Source organism: Aethalodelphis obliquidens, unplaced genomic scaffold (assembly GCF_003676395.1).
Source record: "Aethalodelphis obliquidens isolate GAN/ISIS:26980383/991018 unplaced genomic scaffold, ASM367639v1 scaffold67, whole genome shotgun sequence".
In the NCBI taxonomy this organism is placed as follows: domain Eukaryota; kingdom Metazoa; phylum Chordata; class Mammalia; order Artiodactyla; family Delphinidae; genus Aethalodelphis; species Aethalodelphis obliquidens.
In genome coordinates this window covers 7,018,857-7,039,821 of record NW_020838011.1, presented here as the reverse complement: position 1 = coordinate 7,039,821, position 20,965 = coordinate 7,018,857, and the positions used below count along the sequence as shown (strand labels likewise).

Genomic DNA, 20,965 nt, shown 5'->3' with positions numbered 1-20,965 from the left:
CTTTTTTTTCCGGAAACCAACTGAACTTGTATTGACACCAACTACACGACTCTTCTTAGTAGCCTTATGGGAATGGATAAAGTGGCTTGACCCAAGATAACACTGATTAGGCTTAGCAATGTTACTTTTAAATAAAACCAACCCAATTTTCCCCAAGGTGGCTTAGATTTCATAATGGGTCACAAACTAATACTAAAAATAAAACATTTAAAAATTTGATCCAAGCCCCTTCTATCCTCCCACACTTGAAAGGGACCTTATGAACAGCAATTTCCCAATCCTAGCATCACTAGCTTATAAACCTTAGGGTTAAAAACTCCCTCCTCATTTACCCAATGTTCAATTTCCATCACTTTCAATATACACTAGTGTTAATACCATGACTATTTTGCATGAAGTTAAGTATTCTACAGATCAGAGTCACGGGATTGAACCAGGAGCTCCCACCTTTTATGGGAACTTCAGTGGTACCATCGAGGTCAAGGCAATTTAATTTAGGTTAACCAGGATTTGTTTCAATTTGTAAGAGAAACATCTTGCAACAGGTTTATTTAATTCTCTTAAAAAATGGTGGCATTCCTTTACTTTCTGCCTTTTGGCAGCAGCAGTTACATATATGGAGTAGCAAATTAAGTCTAAAAACGTGGGCCCTAGTCAACTTTATTTTTTGGCATTATGATCATGATAAAGGATCACGACATCCTTCACATTTCCAAGGAAAACCCAATTTAAAGTTTGTCCTTGCCAAACTCCATAAAACAGCCACTTTAGAGTAAACCAGCAGAGCATTGCATCACCCCAATAAAGCTGTAGGTTTCATCACATGCACCAACAAATCTACATGGCTAGTTTCTGAGCTCCTCTTTTACAGAATTTTACACCTATTGTTACCAGACAGCATTTTAAACACGGACATATCAACTGCCTAATAAAGCAAAAAACAAAGGCATTTTTCCCTTATTAGAAACAAGACACACCATCACTTAAAATCTTCAAACATTATTGGACTTTAACTTTCAGAATTTGACAATGCATTCAATGAAGCAATCTGCAGACAACTAGTTTTAACGGACAGATTAAATAACACTTTTAAGCAGACGTGGATGTCCTAAACTGTTTATTAGGTAAGAATTTTACAAACATTACTTATATTAGCGGTAGCGGTGGACCTGGAGAGTATTGCACCTTCTCCAGGCTGCGCGGCGAGAACCACCGATCGTGTGGTGGAACTTGTGGCCCTTGCCGAGGCCGCGGCTCTTCCTGCCTGCAGACGTCAGCCCCCGCATCTCCCTGTGCTTGTGGACTGGCTTGGTGATCCACTGGGTGTCAGGGTTTCTTCTGATAGCTTTATGGAAGGGATCAATGAGGATAACCTCAAAAAATTTGTACGTAGAATCTTCACCCACCCAGTAAGAATTCAGGATCCTCAGGGCCCCACAGTGGCGCCCCGCTCGCTCCTCGGCAACAGACTTAAGGCTCCGGCCAATCTTGAGCTGGTTGACGCCATGGTGGACGGGCTTGCCGTAGGTGGCGCCCTTCGGGACCGGGCGTTTGCGGCCACCGCGGCGCACGCGAACCCGATATATCACATAACCTTTCTTGGCCTTGTAGCCCAGCCTGCGCGCCTTGTCGGGCCGGGTGGGGCGCGGGGCCCGGTGCAGCGCCGAGAGCTGGCGGTACTGCCAGCAGCGCACCCTGAGCAGAAAGCGCATCACGTCCGACTGCTTCTTCCTCCACAGCTCCTGGATGTACTTGTAAGCGCCCATCTCGGCTCACCTGATGGCTGCCGCCAAACGGAAAGGCAAGTCTTTACCTTTTAACCGGCTTCTTCTCAACAATGTATGAGTAAACGGGTTTAATAGGTAGTCTGTTGTTGTTTTATTATACTTATGAGACTTAAGGAATAAACTGTGCACCTCTAGAATTACAAAAAAGTATGAATAATAATTGTTCAATAATTAGCAAAGATCAAACTAACAGCATAAAAAACGGTAGCAAACTATACAGATTTTATACAGCGCATACACTGTCCTAATGCTTACCACGTGCTAGGGACTGTTTGAGTGTTTTACACACTTTAAAATAATTTAATTAACATATTAACCCTAAAAAGTAAGTTCTATTATTATTCATATTTTACATATGGGAAAACTGAGCCACAAAAAGGGTAAGTAAATTGCCTAAGGTCACACAAAAAGTGGTAGTCTGAATTCACACTCAAATAGCCTGGCTGCAAAATCCATGTTCTTAAATTCTATGCTACCTGCCTAGCATTGAACAAAAACAAGATAATACAATTAGAAGAGGAATGTTCAGAAATAAAAGGAAAAAGATGATAATATGCATCTGAGCAATCACCTACACTTTGAAACAAAAAGATAAGCATTGATGAATATATGTGGTCAATGAATATATGAAGTCAATTCAAGGGCATGATGTCTCTGTAGGGGGCTGCAGTTTCAGACTAACCTGGAATGTAGATCAGGTTTACCGGGTGTATATTTACATGAGATACTGAGTTGCTTTACGTGAAGAGAGAGGCAGCCTGCCTTAATATGGAGCAGTTAAGAGCACAGAGCTGGAGCCAGCATGCCTGGGTTTGAAGCTTGAATCTTTCTTTTATTAGTTGTGTTACCTTGAACAAGTTAACCTTTCTCTGCTGCGGTTTTCTCATCTGTGAAATGTGGCTAATAAGAGTACCTGATTCTTAGATTTGGAATAAGAATTAAATAGGTTAATGTTATAAAGTATTTAGGATAGTGTTTGGCACAAATTGTTTTATTAATGTTTTAAGTAAAGATGAATTTGGTGGGCTTAAACTTGACTCCATAAGAGTGTTAGGCTTGGAGAGAAGAAATGCTATGTGGTTTTTAGTGCTATGTGGTTTGTCACTCGAATCCTTCACCAGCCCACCTCATGAACTTATGTGTAGTTACTAGGAAGAAGAAAGTAATCTGTAATTTAAATCTACAGCAGTGGTTTTACCAAAAATTTGGTAGAATTGGGGTGAGGGGTAAAAGTACCTTTACCAAAGTATTAAAGAAAAGATAAATAATCATTAGCTTCTGGCTTCAATGTACCAGATATGTGCCTAGTACACTGAGGTGTGGAACACGCGGAAGGGCATACATGAACCTAGTTGAAGTGTTGGTGGTACTGAGAGAGAGATGGCAACACACCATTAGTAGCAGCAGCAACAGTGGTGCCCAGAGGTGGACAGTGCAGCATGAAACAACAATGGCTCTTCCCTGCAACAGTGAGGGTGGTCAGAGGGTCAGGGCAAGTATTAAGGCTGTAGTGTAAGTACCACTTGGAAAAAGTTGGACTTCGCCAGCCTCTTGTAAGAAATTTAGTAGAGAAATCCCAAAACACTCGGGCACTAACTCTACTGTATATACTTAGGAAGATAATGAGTAAACACAAATTAAAAACAGCGTTCGTCCTTTTATGTAGCTTTCAGCTGCACAGGTATGTGGATATCTGGCTTTGTGATATTTTCACCTAAGATCATCATCACAGTACTCATTCCCATCAGGTTTGTGTAAACATTAATCATATCCCTTTTTAAGTTTAGTATTAAAAATCATTTTCTCATTTTAGATACTGACATATTAAAGGCTTCATTTTGTAGTTCAGTTTATCTGATTTTGTAGAATCTATTTCAATGTATTCCTTAGCATTTAAGTAGGAAAACATTTGAAGAGAGTAGTGTTGCAAAAAAAAGTAAATGTCTTAAGAATATGAACTAGTCTTTTTAAACACAAAGGGAAGAAATAAGGAAGTGAAAAAGGGCAAAATGGACGAAATGTGAGCCTCTTTCCAAAGACTTTAGAAGGCGAAAACAAATGGTTAACAAAAAGTTCACAAAATAATCATTAAGTGTTATTTGAAAAGCTACTCTTTGATCCTTGGATCCTGTTCGTAAAAGCTACTACACTGTGATAAATATTCTTTATGTGTCTTTACGTGTAAACATTCTTTGTGTGTCTGCTTGCTTAACACCTTTTCTCATATATTAAGATTGATAGTTTGATGACACTCATAGTCTCAACTAAAATGATAGTGGATCTTTTCTAGGTTGGAGAGAATTCCTTGTTTTATGATTTCTGGGAATTTTAAATGACCTGTTTGGCTGATATATTAGTATTCATTCATCATTTAAAATATGTTTCACTTTATATTTTTTTTTCCTGATGACCAGTGAATTTGAAAAGTAAAGAAAATTTAACAAAATAATGAAACAAAACAGAAACATTATCCAGGATTCCACAGGCAAAAATATTTTCTACTTTGACATTTCCCTCCAGCTTATAAGTTTTAAGATGACAAATAATAGTACAGGTCTCTCATTTAAAAACAAATAAAATATGATGAAGACAGTTGGTATTCAGGTGCTATAATTCGAGACCCAGAGGCCAGCCGTGATAGCTGCATGTTTGAATCCTGGGTCATAAATGTAACAGAGATATGTATTAAGCAAACTGAAATTATTCAGCAACCAGAAGGCTGGCAGGTCGGGATGGTTGGGGGCTGGTGGTTCGAGAGCTATTCCTCCTGCTGGTTTATCATCTACACTTCAGTGATCTTTATGGAAATGACCAATAAGCCAGATTCGTACAAATAAGTCCACTGAGATAGTTCTTAATACCCATTCTTATCAAATTGAATCACCATGGAACTAATGTTCTGCAAATTATTTCAGAGAGATGACATTTTATGTGCACATTAAAGCTTCCTGGAAAGGGTCCATCAATCTGGAGAGGGGCACAGATGATTCCTGTCAGGTTTCAACTTGGTATTTATTAAGCTAAGTCTGTGTATATCCTTTAATGCTGAGTGAAACATGGCCATCCTTAACTGACTCAAGGTAGAGGTAGTAGGAGAAAACAAAGCAGCTAGGAGAGATGAGAAAATACAATTGTACTTTAAAAAAAGTTAGAATACATAAGTGTATTTAATAACAGTTTGTCAGCATTTTGACTTCAGATAAATGTGGAGATGACACTGATTCAACAGGGTTTTAAAAATGCAGCTGTCAGTACTGACTTTTGCTTTGTAACTATTTACTTCAATTAATTACACTTTCTAAATGCCAGTGGAAAAAAATAATTATTGCGTGAACACAATAAGACATGACAGTAGAGAAGCAGAACCTCTCTAGGTATGTCTGAACATACAACAAACAATAAATTTATCTAACATAATTTTTTGAGATTTAAATAACACATCTTTGTGGCTATACTATGTGAAAAGTATTACCTTGGGCAGTGTAGGGAGACACATAGATATATAAGACATAGATATTTTATTCAGCACCAGAAGTTCAGAGGGGAGTATATAGTGGGGGTAATACTGGGTAGCAAGACCAGAGGTAGAGACACCATTTAGGATGTTATTACACACAATCAGATCAATGTAATTTATTCAGTACAACTTTATAGATTATATCCTATATATGTTCTATCTCTTTTCCTTTCTGAATCTCCAAAACAATCCTGAGATGTGTTCATTATTACCATTAAACCTGCTATTCAGGAAGATACTGAGGTTCACAAAAGATGCATACTTCTAGCTATATGAAGTTTCACTTGGACTCAATGTGTTATAACTTCAGGGCCAAGGTTCTTATTAACATCCTACACTGTTTCCCGTGTAAAACTATGTGCCTAGAATACTTAAGAATTGTCCATTTTAAATAGTAAACATATTCAAAGGATCCCTTTTTGGGTGATGAGATGGAAAAATTTCCCACTTTATGTTATACTTCATATTATATAGTAAATGCATTAATTCTCTGAACTTAATGTTTATATTAACATACCCAGACTATCACTTTCGTGTATCTAATTTTCATCTCCACTTCTCTACTATTTCAGAATCACTAAGTTAACTAGGATCTCTGTATCATTAAATTCTAAGGATATTTCTCATGCCTTATTATATTCTAACTCTGAACCACACTGACTACATTCACCAACTTACCTTCTTTCTGCAATATTCGCTTTAAAAAAAAATGTATGTATTTTTCGCTGTGTTGGGTCTTAGTTGCAGCACATGGGATCTTCCATTGGGGCACAAGGGCTTAGTTGCCCTGTGGCATGTGGGATCGTAGTTCCCCAACCAGGGATCGAACCCACGTCCCCTGCATTGGAAGGTGGATTCTTAACCACTGAACCACCAGGGAAGTCCATGCAATACTCTCTTATCCTGGTTTTCTTCCACCTCTTAGATCATGTCCATTCATCTCTTTTTTCCAGTTTGTCTCTTCTCAATGTCTGAGTTCCTCAAGTGAGTCCTACACCGTGTTCCCCTATACTTCCTCTCTTGGGAATCTAATCATTATTCACAGCTTTAATTATCAACTATATACAGATAACATCCAAATTTATTTATTTACTTTAATTTTTATTGGAGTATGGTTGTTTTACAATGTTGTGTTAGTCTCCACTGCACAAGAAAATGAATCTGCCATATACATATAGCTATCCCCTCCCTTTTGGACTTCCCTCCCATTTAGGTTACCACAGTGCATTAGGCAGAGTCCCCTGTGCTATACAGTATGTTCCCATCAGTTGTCCATTTTATATATAGTATCAATAATATATATGTGTCAATCCCAGTCTCCCAATTCCTCCCACCCCATCCCTTTCCCCCTTGGTATCCATAGATTTGTTCTCTACATCCGTGTCTCTATTTCTGCTTTGCAGATAAGATCATCTATACCATTTTTCCAGATTCCACATACATGCTTTTCTTTTTCTGACTTACTTAACTCTGTATGACAGTCTCTAGGTCCATCCACATCTCTATAAATGACCGAATTTCATTCCTTTTTATGGCTGCGTAATATTCCATTATATATATATATATATATGTACCCACATCTTCTTTATCCATTCTTCTGTTGATGGACATTTAGCTTGCTTCCATGTCCTGGCTATTGTACATAATGCTTCTGTGAACATTGGGATGCATGTGTTTTTTTGAATTATGGTTTTCTCTGGGTATATGCCCAGTAGTGGGACTGTTGGGTCATATGGTAGTTCTATTTTTAGTTTTTTAAAGAACCTCCATACTGTTCTCCATAGTGGCTGTATCAATTTACATTCCCACCAACAGTGTATGAAGGTTCCCTTTTCTCCACACCCCCTCCAGTATTTATAACTTCCAAATTTAAATCTCCATCAAGACCTCACCTCTTGACACCATACCTGTATATCTGCCTAACTCTCTGATAGTTCCACTTGGATATTTGAAAGATACCTCACGTTAACTTCTTCCAAGATTAAACTCATCATCTTCCCCCATTACCTCCCAATCATTCTAGCTCAGAGTTTTCTATTTCAGAGATTAGCACCACCATCCAGTTAATCGTAAAAACTAGAAACCTAGAAGTCATCTCTCACCCCATCCCATGTTTCTCTTATTCATTCCATCTCTAAATCTTCTCTTTTTACCCACTAAATATGTTTTAAATCTTTTTCTATTTCTCCATATCCATCATAACCACATAGCTCATACCTGGATGGCTGCAGGAGTTTTCTTACTTGTTCATAACTTTGACTTGCTCAACCACCTCCCTCCAATATGGCCTCTGGAATGTATCTTTCTCAGAAGAAAATATGATTGATTTGTTTATGTCACACCTTGAGTTCCTGATTAACGCGTTTGATGACTTTCTACTTGCTCTTATGACAGAAAACCAAAATCCTTAACACAGCGTGCAGGCCACTTCATGGTGAGCCACTCACCCACCTTTCTCTCCACTGTCTCCAACTTCCATTTTGGTCACAATGGACTGCTTCACTTTCTCGTATGCACCATAATGCTTCCTACTACAGAGCAGGGACACTTTCTTCCCTCATGGATTACTCTTCCTTTTCTTTGTCTTGTTCCTCCTAGTCATCCTTAAGATCTCAACTTATTTGTCAGTTCTTCAAGGAAGACATCACCAAGTTTTTTAGCCTTATGGTTTAACGAAACCAGCTACTTTTCTATGGTTGTGCAATTTATGGTTGAATTTTTATGTTTGTTTAATATTAATGTCTCTATTTTCCTACTAGTATATCCATAAAAACAGATACCCTATTTGTTTAGTGTTTTGCTCACCATTATATCACTAAGGCCTAACATAGTTCCTATCCAATTATACGTATCCAACAGATTTTTTTTTCCCAATGAATGAATAAATGAATGGAGAATACATACAGTCACATGTGAGAAATTTCAGGGTACTAACTTATGTACTGTATAGTCTCCATTTTACAAAAATTAACATATATGTTTGTACCAACTTGATTTAGGTTCTGATTTGGTAGTTTATGCCTAGAGTTAATTTCTGTACTCTATTTACTTACACCAGGTAGACCCTTGTTCTAGATTCTCATATTTTTTCCTTTGACTAGTAATAGTTAATATCAACTGATGGTGAAAAACATGGATACTTTTCTTGTGTAAGAGTATTCAACTGCATTTGGTTTTTCACTTCAACCAGGTTATTTAGAAAATGGCGATGATTAAGGAAATAGTTTCATAATAAAGAGGCTGACTTGTTTTATGAATTTGGATATGGTACACAAACATGTCTAGATTAATATTTCCATATTAATTTTTTTATAACTGTACAGGGACAAAATTAAGCTTCTCATGATATTTAACATAAATAATTATTTCAGAGCCCTTTATTAACTCAGGTTCTAAGAAAAGGAAGTTGAAATAAAGGATAAATGACAGCAGTTGAGCATATATTGTACTCATAAACACAAAGAGATAGGTAATAAATAGATACATAGTCTAAAAGATATTTAAGAAAAGAGATAGAAACCATATTACATTTCAGAAATTCTTAGTCTCCAGTTATCTAACTACCTCACTACCTTCTCTCTAGAGACAAAAGCCATGTGCTTGCTAAAAAATTAATTGCTTTTTAAGAGTAATAGATCTATTATCCATACTTAGTAAAAAACTTTTTCTTGTAATAGCCAAATACACACATCATTAGAACTGCAATCATTTTTTCAGATTTTTCTCACTCTTTTATGTTTGAAAATAATTTAATTATTCTTGTTTTGGTTATGACATTACTTCAAAGTACACAAAAAGTGCTCCACACATGATAATTCTGACAGAAAATTGTATGTTTGTTTTTCTTTATTAAAAAAATATTCAAGACCCTGTAGAGAATTAACAGACATTGCATCTACCTAAACTAATGCTATGTATCAGGCAAATAAGTCTTGTGTGAGAAATTGCTTTCCTATATTCACAGATACTCTCCTTTTTAAGCCATTTTACCTAGTCAAATATTTTATTAATATCTTCAAACATAGTTCAAACTTTTTATGGAATTCTCACATTGCTACCCTCAACATGGGTTTAATGATTCTGGCAAAGTAATTCCCAAACAAATAGATGGCCTAGCATTTGTTTCATGGACAGCTGAAAAATGATGGCCTGCAGAAGGCCATCTGGAAAAAGTACAGGTAAGAATATTTGACTTTACAGAAAACACCTTAGTTTAATATCTCATCCGGAGAATCTTTATACCGAGTTCATTAACAAAGGCAACATTGCCAAAGTATTTTTGAGCTTTCGTAGTTTAAACAGTTCACAACTTCCATACAAATTTTTTTACATGAATTTTTTTTAAAGCAGCATTAAAAAATATATTTAACTCTGGCTAATTTATTAGAATAAGTAAATTGAGACAACAGTAAAAATTGAAAAACAAAAGCTCTTCTCTTTGTATTAATTAACTACTATACAAAAATAGAAACTTACAGTAAAATGATTGCATACAACACAAGTAAATGAGCACATGAAATATGAATTTTATTCTTGGATGCCCTTATTCTGATCCCATTAAAGTCAATTTTAATCTAAGCCCCATGCATCTTAAAAGGAATTTGGCTGAAACATTTTGTTCTGTTTGTTTAGATTTTAATAAAGGGAAAGTAGTTTTCCTAATTATAAATTATTATTTCAACACATTTTTAAACAACTGATGTTTAGCATGATTGTGGCTCCTATGAGTTACAATATTAATTCTTACTAAATAAAAAGAATATAAACTTGACTGTTGGCATTATTTTCATACACTTTTTTTTTTTTTTTGCGATACGCGCGCGGGCCTCTCACCGTTGTGGCCTCTCCTGTTGTGGAGCACAGGCTCCGGCCGCGCAGGCTCAGCGGCCATGGCTCACGGGCCCAGCCGCTCCGCGGCACGTGGGATATTCCCGGACCGGGGCACGAACCCGTGTCCCTTGCATCGGCAGGTGGACTCTCAACCACTGCGCCACCAAGGAAGCCCTATACACTCTTGAGAATATAAGTTAACAGGGAAAAAGGACCAGTGCTTTGTGCTTATGATGCAACTATTTAGAACTGGAAGGAAATGTCATCAATCTCATTCTGTAGAGGTTGTCCTTACATCTTTCAAGAGGAATATTAATAACCCTATTTTTGCTTCCAGACTATAAGTAATGATTGACCAGTTAACAACTTTGCTTTCTGATCACAACTATATAGATAATTTAAAAATAAATGTGAAATATTTAAAACTAAATGATTTTTTTGGTCCTTATTTTTGATGTTTTTATCTTGTATTTGACATTTGTTGGAAATTAAAATTTGCTTGGTCTTTGTCACTTTCCAATGATGTTGTTTTATGCGTGTATGTGCATGTGCCTCAGTTTTCACTTGACCCTTATTTTACACTTCTATATTAATGTAATTTTAGATTTATTTTATAATTATTTACAATTTTAATATTTTATAAAACAATACAGTACATAGCATTATAGAATATATTTTAATATAATAATACAAAATCTATCTATGAGGAACATTAAGTTATTTACATGTATCATTTCATTTAATCAAAGAAATGAATTCACCAGGTAAGTTTTTGCAGATAAAACCTGAAGTTCTAACAATTTTTTCCTTTTTTTCCCCCCTACATGTAAACAGTAAACGTTGGAGCTAGGATTCAAGCATAGGCCATTATACTTATGTAAATATTTTAATTAAACTTCACAAAAGAGTTCCATTTCCTGTCATACTTTAAAATAGTTAAGAATGCAATGGTAAGTGAATGTCAAGTTGATTGTAAATCTTAACCAGCATATGAGATGGAAAAAGATTTATTTCAATTTTTTCTTGATTTCTACATCTAATTAAGAGAGGCTTTACACACACAGAGATACACAATGTGCATATTCAAATTGGATTTGGGAAGTCCTAGTGTATCCGTAAGATCCACAATGCGAATAAGCATTTTAAAGGGTTCTTAGGAGGCAGTTCTCCATGGGATATTGCTTGTCTGAATGTTCTGAAGGAGGAGGCACAGGATGTCTTTTAATCTGGATTATCTTTTCAAGTATATTTGTATAGTGAACAGCCTTGGAAGATAGGAGCAAAAAAGAATGCTGGGGCTTCCCTGGTGGCGCAGTGGTTGAGAGTCCGCCTGCTGATGCAGGGGACACGGGTTCGTGCCCCGGCTGGGCCCGTGAGCCATGGCCGCTGAGCCTGCGCGTCCGGAGCCTGTGCTCCGCAACGGGAGAGGCCACAACAGTGAGAGGCCCGTGTACCGCAAAAAAAAAAAAAAAAAAGAGAAGAATGCTCACTGCCCAGTATAATAAATTTGAGTTTCCTAAACTCACGGTTCCTCTGTTGTAACGCAACCCACTTCATGTGCTGGCTTTCTCTGGACCCATTCGCATTGCCTGTATGGGACATGTTCATGCTGCCTGCCGCGCCATAAGTAATAAAGTCATTTGCCTCTGACCCAGGGATCTTATGACTTCTGCTAGCATCCATGAAAGTGTAGCAAGCTAACTTGTTACCTTGCAAGTAAGGTAAAAGCTCAAACCTTCACAGTTCTTGAAAATGTTCTGAGAAGTTCTTCAGTCAGTAATGATTAAATTATTTAAACAAGCATTTCCAGATATCTTCATCCATGAAACATTTGTAACCTGCAACATTTAACCTGTAATATCCCACAAACCCATTTTACAATGAACATTGAGATATCCCCATCTAACGCAGTTAAATAGCATGGTTTTTGTCTGAGTGATTGTCCAAAATGCAATTTGGTTTGATAAAGTACTCAGATAAAATGTATTATGATTTCTGTGGTTTTTACTAAATTCAGGTTTTCCATTATCATATGGTATAAGGTATCTTTCAGTATATGTCTCATCCACAGTTGATGATTTCAGTTTAGCTAACCATTTATCATATATTCTCATTTTCCCCATTTCTGATTATTGGCAGTGTTGTTATGCAAATATAGACTCTGATATATATATATATATACACATATATACATATATGTGACTATATATATACACATATATACATATATATGTGTATATATATACATGGGGAGAGAGAGGAAAGGAAGGTGAAATAACAGGTAACAAAAAGTTTCCTGAAGTTAACTTGAAGAAAGCAGGGAAATGACTTAAAAGAAAATGTTACTACTTGATATTTAAAGTACTGAATTCAGGATTGGGATTTTCACAATTAAGGAATGTTTTTCATTGAAAAATACAATGAATTTTGTTTATGATATATTACTAAGCATTGTGATTTTTATTAGAGATCCTATTCAATTCATGAATGCCAATAATATTCTAAGCTTATAAGCTGAATATATAATGAAAAGACATGACAAGAATCAGTAATAAAGTGTTTTGCCACCAACCTCTGTTCATTACATTTCCTTAATTACTACTGTGAAACTGTTCCTAACACTTCAGGTAAATACTAGTTTTGTTAGGTGAAATAAAGCAAAAAGCAGGAAGTTGGCAGGAACTCTAAAAATTAGGTGCTTCTCTGAAAATGTGACAGTGGTGAAGCTATGAGAACTATGTGAAAAAATGTAATCATTTTGGTTTTGAAATTGCCTGTCACTCACTACTCTTGTGCCTTATTAGCAAAACTTTGGTGCATGTCTTACTTTTAATGTCCCAAGATACTATAGTCCTCTTTTATAACATTTTAAAACCACAAATTAAAAAGAAATACATTGACAATTTTTTTTGTAAAGAAAAGTTTTTTCAATTTTTTATTTTATTTAAAAAGGTTTTTGTTCTCAGATGGTTTATAAACATAAGCATTGCCCTTGTTCCCCAAGTCCAATCTTCATTTCACAAATTCTCGTTTCCAGAGATCCTCCCCAGGCCACTTAATCTCCACCACCAGTGTCCAGTGGGAACTGGACACTCCAAATTTGGAACACAAGTCAACTAACAGCACTCAAGTTTGACTGTGTTCTTCATTTCATGGGCTTTTGTGAGCAGACTTTTCTTAAAATGTTTTCTTAAATATATTTGCATGGTTGAAAACTTTCAAACTAAAGAAAGTAGCAAAGACTCAAAAATTGCATATCAGCCTACCACTCATAGATAATGACTTAATATTTGGTATGAATACACAAGCAAATAAATAGGAAAATAATGAAATGGTTTTATTTTGTTTATTTTTGTTTTAATGCCTATATTTTAACTTCATGTATTGTCAGCATTTTGCCAATTCATTAGATATCCCTCAAATTTTTAATATTTGATTATATGAGCCCTTCATGAGTTGGACATCTCTTTACCTGTAAGCTTTTTTTGCAGAGGCTTTGTACTCCATATAAGCCTTTTTTTTTTTTTTTTTTTTTTTTTTGTAGGACACAGCTCCCGGAAACTTCCTCAGTTAGCATGTGAACAGACATGAGGAATAACTGGAGACTGCTCATTTTAGAAATCTTGACTCTTCACTTTTAAAATGTTTATTCAACAAACCTCTTTGTTTACTTACAGAGAGATGAGGACTCTTTTATTTCCTTTTTTTCTGGTTTCCATTTGATGAAATTTCATGTCACATCTCTTGATCTCCTTCATTTTTGCTCATCATAGGATCTTTTAGATATTTATGCTTGATATTAGCCATTCTACAACTTGCATATGGTTTATTAGTTAATTTCTGTTTCACTATCATCTAGCAAGCACTGAGTATCATAGAAATTTTATATCTTTTTATTGCTGAGTGCAAAATACCACACTGCTTTTTAATTTGCATGGCTTTGAATGAGATTGGATATTGTTAATCTGTTTATTGGCATTTATATTTATTGTATGTGGATAGGCTACTAATGTCTTACATGCATTTGAGAGAAACTGTACTTATTTACTGATATGTAAAAACTTACATATGTAAAAACTTAGATATCAATGCAGTTAAATCTACATCTGCTATATTTATTGCAAAGATTGTTTTCAGTTTGTCATTTTTTTCTGACAGTTTATAAATCTTTATGCCATCACATATATCAAATATATGCAAATATATCAAAAATATCAGATATTCTTTAGAAATTCTCTCATTAATTTATATTTAGAAAATGTTCTAAACTATACTTAGCTAGATAAAGAGAGAGAAAATTTCAGGTACAGAGAATTAAGTTTAATACTCGGAGTTCTTGACAATATAGCAGCATTATGCAATATGGCTTTATGAATATATTCCCAGTCTTTTCCATTTTTCAGTTCCACTTAGGGAATCATTCTAATTTTTTAAATGTATATTCTTTTTTATTTCTATGTGTTTTTGTGAAATATATATATATATAAAATTATATATAGTTTATATAACTTATATTCTTTAGCTTGCATCTAACATATTTACTTATCTATTTCCCCAAGCAGGTCACCCAGATCGCCTTCAAAACCCCACTAACTCAAACAGTGTGTGTGAACATCATTAAATTTGTCTCTACGGATTTGTGTAGGAATTTCCTTGGCATATATAACCAGGACAAGGACATCTGAAACAAAGAGTACGTGTTTATCTAATTTGACTAAATATTGCTGGATTACTCCCTAGAATGAGAATATATCAATCATCACTTACACCTTTAGTGTATGAAGATTCCTGAATGCCCACTTATCTGCCTATACTTATGTTATTAGATGTTTTATTTTTGCCAAATTTCTGGGAGGAAAGTTATATTCCATTGCTGCTTCTGTTTGCATTTCTCTAATTTTAATGAGTTTGACCATCTTATTTGCCTTTTGGTTGTCCCTCTCTGTGGATTTCTGTTCATATTTTTGCCCATTAGTTCTTTGAGGTTCTTCTTGTCCAGCTCCATGTTGTGTGAATTTTCAGAAGTTCCTTTAACTGCTCTGTTAGTTACAAACATTGAGAATATCTTATCTAATTTGTCTTCTTTTTGTTTGTATTTTGTAATCTTTATTAAAGATTAAGATTCTTAATTTTGTTGTGGTTTTATTCACCAATTTTCTGCTTTATAATTTTTGATTTGGAGTTTATCCATATATTTCATTGCCTAGTTCACTAGGAGTATATTTCTTAAATAGGAAATGAACTTTACCAGAAGTTTTTATATATATATTTATTGATGTAATAATATGTTTTTCTGTTTGGTCTATTGACTTAGACCATGTATGTACAACATGTTGAGTGATCTTTGTGTTTCTGAGATAAGGTATTTGAAATATTACTTTTAAATACACCGTTGTGATTTTTAAGCTAATATTTATCTCCAAGTGATACAAATTTATAATTTTCTTGAGTTTTCTTTATCTAGCTTTCAAATACAACAGTAATTTTATGAAATGAGTGGAGAAATTTATTTTATTTCTAGTAATGATTTTAATTTTCTTAATTACTTAAATTTCTTTATTGAATTAAATTATGGTAATCTTACAAATAAATATTTAATCCTCCTGAAATTTATTTTGCAATATAGTAAGATGGTTTTTTGTTCAGATAGCCAAACATTACATCAGTATTTTTGAAGGAATGTGTGATTTTCCATTCATTACTGACTCCTTTTTTATGATATGTTGAAATCTTAAATATACTAGAAACTATTTCAGGTCTATGTAAATTGTTCCATTGATCTTTCTGTTGATTTTTGTGCCAGTATTGCAGTGATTTTCAAAAACATTGTATAGATATTATATTTTAAATTTCTTTGCATATCTAAAATATTTTCAATTGTTTTTGAAATTATAGAATAAAACAGCTATAATAAACATGTTTTTCTGCACAATTGTTATTATCAAAATTACTTAGAAATTATTTCACTGGCTTCAGGCATATAGTGATAAGAATTTTGAGTCTTGTTTTTACTAAACTTAAGAATGATTATATAATGTTCCATAAAAAATAATCCTTTCAGTTATCCTAGTTAAATTTCCAGAAGCATTTTATTTTTTTCAGTTGACAATACTGTCCTTTGAAAATTCTCTTTACTTGGCCTGTGTGACACCACAATCTCCTGGTTTTTCTCTTGCTTCATAGATGACTTTCCAACTTCTTCTAGGTCTGTTTTTAGATCTTTCTTTCTGTCTGCATTCATTCAAAATTTCATTATTCCTCTAAAGGGCTCAATCCTTGGCCTTTCTTTTTTTTTGCCATACGCGGGCCTCTCACTGTTGTGGCCTCTCCCGTTGTAGAGCACAGACTCCGGACGCGCAGGCTCAGCGGCCATGGCTCACGGGCCCAGCCACTCCGCGGCATGTGGGATCTTCCCGGACTGGGGCACGAACCCGTGTCCCCTGCATCGGCAGGCGGACTCTCAACCACTGCGCCACCAGGGAAGCCCCTTGGCCTTTCTTATTCTTACATTACACTGTCTTTTTGAGTGATCATATCTAGTCCCATAACATCAATATGACTATTATTTAGAAATGTATAGCACCAGTTTAGAACTCTCTTTTGATTTCCAAGAATCTGACTTAACATAGCTTGATGTCTCACAGGAAACTCAAAATCTTGTCTAAAACTGATTTCATAATTTCTCCCTAACCTCAGAACAACATGACACGAGAGTGCTCCTCCTTTTCCAGGGATACCTGTCTCAGTCCAGTATCAAAACCACCTAATAGTTCATCCCAGAATGTCATTAATGTCTTCAATGATATTTCCCTTTCCTTTAAGTACCATCACTCAATAGCCCTTCAAATACCAAATATTTTTAACTCTCTCTTGAAACATTTAATATGCCCTTATTTTTCCATGTTTAATTTTAATACTTCAGAATTGTTGCCATCTTTTTTTGCCTGAGCTACTGTAGTAACTCTCCTAGGAGGTTTTTCCACACTGCTTGTCTCACTACTGTTCACACTTCTAGGGGAATATACTGAGAATATAGATATAGTTGTTTTACTCCAATGCTCAAAACTCTGTTCTGTAGTTTTTTGTGTGTTCATATGAGTGTTTTTTTAAATGTCCATTTGAAGATGTTTATCATGACATTCTTTGCCAATAGACAGATTATATAAACTTCCCTTGACTGTTCTTATAGAATATTCATTAAATATTCTAATTTTTCAGACTTGTAGATGGAGAACAGGGTGCAGTATACACTAAGATCCCTAGATTATAGTAATTATACCTCCTGTGCAGTTCTGCTGGAGTGAAAAGTTTATCTACACTTTTCCCTGCCTAATCCTCTTAGCTTCAGGAACCTTGAGTACTGTGGGCAATTTAGAAAAATAAGATGTAGTTTGAAGATTTTGAATTTGCAAAGTACTGTAAGAATAATTTATAGTAATGAGTTTAAAAGTTGAAGGCAACTTTTTATTGCCTTCTCAGCACCTGCAAAGTGTTTTGTACCAGTGAATTTTTGCGAAAATGCAGTGTGGTACATTTTAAACTTTGACTAAAGAATACTTGAACTTCTTAAAAAAAAGAAAAAACAAACAAAAAACCCGAACTGACAAACAAACAAAATCCAAACTCTTACTGATAGAGTTCATGAACAACAAAAAAATAAGTAAAACTACCAGCATATACTAATACTCCTACAAGCATTCTGTTTATTTATGCCCTTGAAAGTAGTTTACTTCTAAGGTTTGAATCTCAAACCACTACCCTCCTTAGTTTCTGCCTCAAAGGAAGTTGGTAGAGTTGTCTGTGTGTGTGTATGTGTGTGTGTGTTTGTTGATGATTTTATTTTTTGTCTTGTCAGCAGATAGCACTCATATAGAGAAGGTAGGCTGAGCAGGTTCTAGTTTTTTAGCTGTTACAGAAAAATTAGTAACCAACAGAAAAATAATTATAAATGCTCAATAAATATGAAAAAAAATCTCACTCATCCTTAGATAAACATTTAAAACATATAGCATTATTTTTCTACCTAATATCTTGGAAAATATTTCAGAAGTTTGTCTTTTGGCAAAGGTATATGAAAAAATAACTTTTGGACATTCTGTGAACTTGTAAGTCCTTGTCAACTGTCTAGGAGGGAAATATGTAATCATTTATCAAAATGTTAAATGTACTTTTTAATATATACAAGAAATTTCACTTCTATTATTTATACTTAAGATATATTAATACAAGTGTGCAAACATACATGTGTATGATATCTTCATAAAGTCTTTGTTATTAAACTATGAAATAATTATATTTTGGAAGCTACATTGAGTAAAATGCAACTATTGCTTTATAGAACTATCAACATTTAAAATCCAACACACTGAGTGTATATAAATTACATCTGAACTGTTCATTCGAAATTTTCATATAGGACTGTGCACAGCTGTTATGCCTGAAGGTCAATGGAGAGAATTTATACATCCTTTTCCACAGTCCGGTCTTTCTCATCATAGCAGCTGTCAGAAATCAGCCTAGCTACTAGACAGCTACTGCTGTTAAAATTTTAAGGACTGTCAGAGACACTGGTTATCATGTGACCTTTTTCTATCAACTCTTTAACAAGGTGTCATGATGCCTTCAGCGCTTCCATTGCAAATACTATTAAGAGGCAATAAATATTATCTAGATTTCATAAAATTCATGAAAATGGCATTATTATCTGATAAAAAAATCAATCATAAGAAATTTCAATGCAACATCTAGCAGTAATGCTGATAAAGGTATCAAAATCTCTAAGGTGAACTTGAATAGAAAATAACCTCAGAAGTTCCCAAAAAAGATTTTTGAGAATGTCAGGAGGCAGGGGCATGGACTTTGGGAATTTAATGAATCTCTCGTGTTGCTTTAAATCTGCCCTGTCAATGGGAGTCTGGTCTGGATTTATATTCTGCAGAGAGAAGCAGTAATCACAAATTTTGCTCACTTTCTAAGAGGCAGGATAATGCTTGGCTACACTATACTTTTAATCATCACAAGGACCCGGATACGATTCATTTCAACATTGGTTGAGATGGAAATTTTTTTTTTTAATCCATTTTGCTTTTTTTGAAGTTGTCAAATTGTTAGTTTATTGTCATTTACCCTAAGGACAGAACTGATGTTTATGCTTCCTATAAATATATACTTCTTGAAGAGACATTTTCGTGCAAGAAAGTAGGAGTGTGTGTGCATGTGTGTGTGTGTGTTTCTTTTGAAATCTATAAAACTTGATTTGGAATATAGTAAGGGCAAAAATATTCATCTTATACAACTTGGTATGCACTAACCCTGTCTATATACATGACATACATGATACAGACTTTCAGGTTTATATATATATATATATATATATTTTTTTTTTTTTGGCGTTACACGGGCCTCTCACTGTTGTGGCCTTTCCCATTGCGGAGCACAGGCTCCGGACGTGCAGGCTCAGTGGCCATGGCTCACGGGCCTAGCCGCTCCACGGCATGTGGGATCTTCCTGGCTGGGGGACGAACCCGTGTCCCCTGCATCGGCAGGCGGACTCTCAACCACTGCGCCATCAGGGAAGCCCTATTTTTTAATATTTTTGAATAAATGGATAAATCTTAATTGTTTTTCATGTTGATTTTTTTGATGGTGTCCTCTTCAATGATGTGAGGTTCTTTCTCTCTCTCACTATGCTATGCAGTCACCCCTCAGTTTCTGAGGGGGATTGGTTCCTGGACCCACCACAGATACCAAAATCTGTAGATGCTGAAGTCCCATGGTCAGCCCTCCATATCCTGGGATTCCATATCTGCAAGTTCAGCCAACTTGGGGCATAAACATAGTACAGGATCTGAAGTTTGTTCAGTCTGTGGAATCAGAACCCTCAGATACAGATGGCAGACTGTATATTTATTGAAAAAAATCCCCTTGTAAGTGGACCTGCACAGTTCAAACCCATATTCTTGATGTATTTCATTTATTTCATCATTTACTCAATAAGCATTTATTACTGAACTAGGTTATAAGGGTAATACAAAAAGAAGTAAATCTCTGACTTAAGATACTCATTGTTCATAAACTGATTTATTTGACCTGTTCATTGGCTATTCATGCCCTCTTACTACCCCTGAGAACCAGTTCTTTTAAATTCCAGTATTTTACCATTTCAAGCTATGGCTTCAAATGAGAACAATAGTTGTTTCAAATGTGTTTGGATACCAACCAATATCTGAAGATGAGATTTTGCCCCACTTTCAGAGAACACCATAATTTTTGAAAGATCTTTTAAACATAATCCATCCATATATATGCACATTTGTAATACTTTTTACTACATAACTACTGAAACATTCTACATATCTATGAAACTACTTGGAAAACATCTTAGCCAGCTTGGAAGGAAATAAATCTACACAATCACCAAGAAAGTGAGAGAGGCTGTAAAATGAAACATATGTTCCATTTTAGAAAGACTTCTGTTCTCAGAAGGAGTTTGTAGAAATATGTCAGAAGAACTTGGTTGAAATAAAATTGTACTTCCTGAAAGGCATGTGTATTACTGAATCAACCATTCATTGCAGAAGTGTCAGTTAAAGGTGGAAGTGACTGTGTGCTTTTTACTCTGAATATAAAAGATGTTCAGTTTAGAATTCTAGAGAAAATACTGATTTATGTAAATCTTTAAGTAGTTGGAGGAAAAAAATCCAAGGAACATCGAATTATCAATATTTTTCATTGTTGTTGTGGTTCATCAGAATATATTCATTTAAAATCGCACAAAACAGAGAAGATATAAATATCCACAAATCTGGTAAGATGTCACATATCATGGGAG

At 35.0% G+C, this 20,965-nt stretch overlaps 1 pseudogene across 1 annotated transcript; it reads right to left on the bottom strand.

Moving 5' to 3' along the window:
• Nucleotides 1–1,100: 1,100 nt before the first annotated feature.
• On the bottom strand, nt 1,101–1,807 carry LOC113611058 (60S ribosomal protein L15 pseudogene; annotated as a pseudogene). The gene has a single exon (XR_003429343.1). The product of XR_003429343.1 is annotated as a 60S ribosomal protein L15 pseudogene (transcript).
• Nucleotides 1,808–20,965: the final 19,158 nt, after the last annotated feature.